The 5750-nt window shown below is 42.5% G+C and overlaps 1 pseudogene; it reads left to right on the forward strand.

Annotated features, from left to right (window-relative positions):
- Positions 1-899: 899 nt before the first annotated feature.
- On the forward strand, positions 900-5209 carry LOC119249526 (heterogeneous nuclear ribonucleoprotein A1-like 3; annotated as a pseudogene).
- Positions 5210-5750: the final 541 nt, after the last annotated feature.

The following is a 5750-nucleotide window of genomic DNA, read 5'->3' on the forward strand; positions in this document are numbered from 1 at the left end:
GTACTTGTGTGTTTTTATGTATTTGTATAAACAAATAAATGTATATCTATTTCTTCTACATAAAGTGATACTGAAAGGGAAATTCAAAGAAATCTTTAGAAAAGTGACTGGACTGAAAAAAACCTAAAGCTGATTTCTGTAGCCAGAGCCTTAGGTCAGTGAGAACAGAGGGCCCACATCACCAACGCACGTGTCAAAAACGGAAATTGGCAAAGGGGAACTGGCCCACAGAACCATTCTGGTGAACTTACAACAACATGTGGGAGATTTTCCATGGAGTAGGTGGTTCTGGGGGTGGAGAAAAGTAAAATCGGGATAGAAGGGAGCATAAGCTAGCAAAGCAATGGACAATGGAAGAGACTCAACTCTTGTACCATTGAGGTGAGAGAATGGCTTTGCTCTTTCCAGTCCAGTTTCCAGAGGGAATCTGGGTAGAATGTAGAGTGGGCAAAAGGTATTCTCACATAAGGACCACATACATGGGTATGCCTGGCCTTCTAGGGTCCTGCTGGTACTTGAAGGGTCAGCAATGGGTGTGTCGACCACAGAGGTGGGAGAAGAGCTAGCAGCTGCTAAAGCCTGTCAACCCAGGTGGGCTCCCGGGTGGGAGTCGGGACCCTAGCATCCGGGCAGCAGTGAAGGCTGCAGAAGGCACTGCTGATGGAGCTGCAGATGGTAGATCCTCAAGTGCAGGCATCTAGGTGGACAACCCCTGGTGATAAAAAGCAGCTGGTCCAGGTGCCAGGCCCATGTGGCAGCTACCCCTGCAGGGGTAGCTCCTAGGCACTGCTAAGGAGTTTGTGAGCAACACCCCCAGCGGCTGGGGGCGGTTAGCTGTGATTGCCACAGTTAGCTAGGGGTAAGGGGATCTTGAGAAACAGTTGAGTTTTGTTGTAATCATGTGTGTGCCACTCCCAGGCCCTGAATGGAAAGTGCAAGACAGACGGGAGGTTGTGAAATGCGACTCGGAAAGCGCTGTCGACACTGCGGTCTGTGGTAAGGGTGGAAAAGCAGTTCTCCAAAGCTTAGTGGGGGTCAGCTTTATCCAGCCCTTAGCAGCTGTGTGTAGAATAGAAAGAAAAAGTAAAATAAAATAAGGGGAGAGATGGGAAGGGATTTGGCTCTCTTCAAGGAGGTGCAGGATGGTGAGAAATGTTTTAAAATAAGAGCCTTAAGAAAAGGAGGGAGTCAAGGAAAGGTTTTAAACAGCAAATAGATTTCTGACTGCACAGCAGAGTAAATGAAAGGCACCAGTCAAGGACACCAAATCAGAAAAATGAAACAAAAGCCAGAAAAAAAGCCCAGACCAATTGTCATAGCCAAATGATGGAATGAGAAAAAAGGTCCAGGAGATTTTAGGGGAAATGTGAGGAGGAGAGAGAATGTCTTACTCCAAAAATGAAAAATGTACAGGGCCTCCCGGTGGCGCAGCGGTTGAACGCTGGGTTGCGAAGCTGCCTGCTGCCTCTGCAGCGCCGGTTTGATCCCCAGCTGCTCCCCGGCCACCGGAGGAGGGTCCCACATGGTGCGCAGACCTCTCCTGCCGCCCGCTGCTCCCCTCAGCAGTGTACTTCGGTCCTTCTGCCTGCTCTGCTCCCCGCTCTGGCTCTGGTGAATCCTCTCACCCTCCCGCGCTTCTGACTGTACCCAGTGCTTGTATAAATAAATAAATAAATCTTAAAAAAAAAAAAAAAGAAAAATGTACAATGGATCGCAGAACTGGGGGTAAAGAATCTTTGGAGAGCAGAAATATGAGAAAAGTTTCCTTAAAATTATACCAAGAGAACAGGTTTCATCCTCAATCTGCAGATCCAGAGACAGTGGTATTAGCTAAGCAATCAATCTCATTTCCGCATTCATTTCTTGGCTCTTTTTATTAATGTACCTGGAGAGCTCTGCAGGTAGAATATTCTTCTAAGATGGCATATGTTGTACCTTAAGGGGCCTAGGAGGGGTGACGAGTGGTCTCAACCACTGCCTGTCTGATTGTATGAAGCTCCTGAATTTCCTGTCACCTTAATGACATTGTCCAACTTTATTGCTCTTTTCTAAATCATGACTTAGAGGATTTTCCTTGTTCTTTAGGTCTGCTGTAATGGGAAGAGGCATAGGAGTAGAAGACAGCCCCAAATTCCTGTTGAGTAGATCTCAAACTCAGCTTGACACCCAGTTTTTCTCATTATTGATTCATGTTATCCAAGGTCACCTTATGGGTCAAGTGGAACCCCACACACTATCTTTTTTTGACAGTTTACCAGTTTTGATAGCACGTCCCTTTCCGATTTGCAGGTGATAGTCTCAGGCTCTCGTATTACAAATATGACACCAGTTATTTGGGGTCATTGGACATCTGTCCTTCATAAAAACATCCCTAAGAGTTGTCAAATAGTATTACAATCTTTGTACATTTATCGAGAGTGATTCAGGCAAAGCAATGATGTTTATAACAGAGATCTTTGTATAGGTCTAAGTCACTGTTAACTTGAACCTAAGCCTATGTATTAAATCTGTTTAAAATAACATCTCTGAAAGTAAAACAGCCTGTAAATATATTCCATCCATTCCCCAGTACTTTCTCAAGAGTTCTTTCTCAAGTGCCAGTTTGGCTACCAATACTAAATCTCATGATTTTCTGAGAGATAATTGACATAACATTATCTTAGTTTCAGGTGTATAACATAATCATTTGATACACGAATACATTGTGAAATGATCACCATACTTTGTCTACTTAACACCCATCACCACACAGTTACAAATTTTTCTTGTGATAAGAACCCTTAATATCTACTCTTAGCAAATTTGAAATATACAACACAGTATTATTAACTATAATCACCATGGTATACATATATTCCCATGACTTATTTATTTTGTAACTGGAATTCTGTACCTTTTGACCCCCTTTTTGTCCATTTTGTCCACCCCCGACTCTGCCCCTAGCAGCCACCAATCTGTTCTCTTTGGATAAATATCCAGAAGTGGAATTGCTTGATCATATAGTAGTTATATTTTCAATTTTTTGAGGAAGCACTATACTGTTTTCCATAGTAGCTGTACCAATATACATTTCCACCAACAGTGCACAAGAATTCCCTTTTCTCTACATCTTCTCCAACACTTGTTATTTCTTGTCTTTTTGATAATAGCTATTCTAACAGGTGTGAGGTAATTGCTCATTGTGGTTTTAATTTACATTTTCCTGATTAATGATGTGAAACGCTTATTCATGTACCTATTATCCATCTGTATGTCTTCCTTGTAAAATGTCTATTCAGATCTGCCTGTCTTTTAATTGAATTGTTTGTTGTCTTTGCTGTTGAGCTGTATGTGTTCTTTATATACTTTGAATATTAACTTCTTATTAGATACATGATTAGCAAATATTCGCTCCCATTTAGGCCTTTCATTATGTGATGGTTTCCTTTGCTGTACAGAAACACTTCAGTTTAATATAGTCCCGTTTGTTTATTTCTGCTTTTGGTGTTAAATCCAAAAAAAAAAAATTCTTCCCAAACCGACATCCAGAAGTTACCACTTGTTTTCTTTTAGGACTTTTACGGTTTCAGGTCTTACATTCAAGTCTTTAACCCATTGTGAGTTAATTTTTATGTGTGGTGTAAGTTAGTGGTCTAGTTTTGTTCTTTTGCATGAGACCATTCAGTTTTGCCACCACCATTTTTTTTTAAATTAATTTATTTATTTATACAAGCACTGGGTACAGTCAGAAGCGCGGGAGGGTGAGAGAATTCACCAGAGCCAGAGCGGGAAGCAGAACAGGCAGAAGGACCGAAGTACACTGCTGAGGGGAGCAGTGGGCTGCAGGAGAGGTCTGCGCGCCATGAGGGACCCTCACCCGGCGGCCAGGGATCGAACCGGTGCTGCAGAGGCTGCAGGCAGCTTCGCAACCCAGCTCTCAACCGCTGCGCCACCGGGGAGGCCCCACCACCATTTATTGAAAAGACCATGAATGACACCAAATAAGCATCATGAAAGTCTCTCCTTTTCCTGCCATCAGGAAAGTCTCCCCTTTTCCTCCCCTTTTCCTGGCTCCAAAGAGCCAGGACAACTGTGGAAGCTCTTCACTGGAGGCTTAAGCTTTGAAAAAACTGAAGGTCTGAGAAGCCATTTTGAGTAACAGGCACAGTAACAGGCTGTGGTAATTAGTGATCCAAACACGAATTGATTCAGAGGCTTTGGGTTTGTCACGTATGCCATGTGGACAAGGTGGATAGAAGAGTTGTAGAACCAAAGAGGGCTGTGTCAATGGAATTTTCTCAAAGACCCAGTGCCCACTTAACTGTGAAAAAGATTTTTGTTGGTGGCATTAAAACAGTATAAGAAAATGGAAATGAGGACCTCCCTGGTGGCGCTGGGATTAAGACGCAACCTATGAAGCAATCTGCAGCCTCTGCAGCAAGAGTTCGATTCCCAGCCTGCCAGAGAGAAACCCACATGGCGGGACAGACCTCTCCTGTCTCGCCCACTGCTCCCCTCAGCAGTGTACTTTGGTCCGTCTGCCTGTTCTGTTTCCCACTCTGTCTCTGGTGAATCCTCTCACACATCTCTGGCCTGTACCCCAATTCTTGTATATAAATAAATAAATATTTTAAAAATAAATAAATAAAGAAAACGGAAATGACTGAAATCATGACTGATGGGGGCAGTGGCAAAAAGAGAAGCTTTGCTTTTGTAACCTTTGATGAACATGATTCTGTAGACAATATTGTCATTCAGAAATACTGTGGATACTGTGAATGGCAACAACTATGAAGTAAGGAAAGCTCTGTTTCATCCAGAGAATGGCCAGTGCTTCATCCAGGCAGAGTTCAAAGTCATTCTGGAAATTTTAGTGGTGGTTGGGGAGGTGGTTTTGGTAAGAAAGGAAACTTTGGTCATGGAGGAAGTGTCAGTGGTCGAGGTGGCTTTGGTGGTAGCCATGGTGGTGGTGGTGGATATGGTGGCAGTGGGGATGGCTGTGATGGATTTGGTAAGGATGAAAACAATTTTGGAGGTGGAGAAGCTACAATGATTTTGGCAATTACAACAATCAATCTTCAAATTTTGTACCCATGAAAGGAGAAAACTTTAGAAGCAAAAGCTCTGGCCCCTATGGTGGTAGAGGTCAATATTTTCCAAACCACAAAACCAAGGTGGCTACGGTGGTTCCAGCAGCAGCCGTTGCTATAGCAGTAGCAGAAGGTTTTAATTTACTGTCAGGAAACAAAGCTTAGCAGGAGGGAAAGCCAGAGAAGTGACAAAAAGCCATAGGTTACAAGAGATTTTTGAACTCAGCCAAGGACATTGGTAACAGGGCCTAACAGCTACAAAGAAGACATGTTTTGGACAATACTCATATGGATGCTCAAAAAACTCGAGGATATACTTGTAAATAATTGTATAACAGGTTATTTTAGTTTCTGTTCTGTGGAAAGTGTGAAGCATTCCAAAAAAGGGTTTTAATGTAGTTTTTTTTTTTTTTGCATCCATGCTATTGATTGTTTAATGTAATTGTCTGACCATGACATTAAATAAATGTCGTTTAAAAAAATTTACTGTGCAAAGTTAGTCTACTCTGAAGTCATCTTGGTAAACTGTCCCAACAATATGAAGTGAAAATTCCTTCAGGGTGATTCCAGGTTCCATTTGAAATTTATTTATAGCCTGCTTAGGTAGAGAAGCCACTGTTTTCAGAAATCTTGGTGTAGTTGAACTGGCAATTATGTGGTATGACTTGGAGATCACCATTA

This window comes from Talpa occidentalis, unplaced genomic scaffold (genome assembly GCF_014898055.3).
Source record: "Talpa occidentalis isolate TD23 unplaced genomic scaffold, MPIMG_talOcc4v2.1, whole genome shotgun sequence".
In the NCBI taxonomy this organism is placed as follows: Eukaryota; Metazoa; Chordata; class Mammalia; order Eulipotyphla; family Talpidae; genus Talpa; species Talpa occidentalis.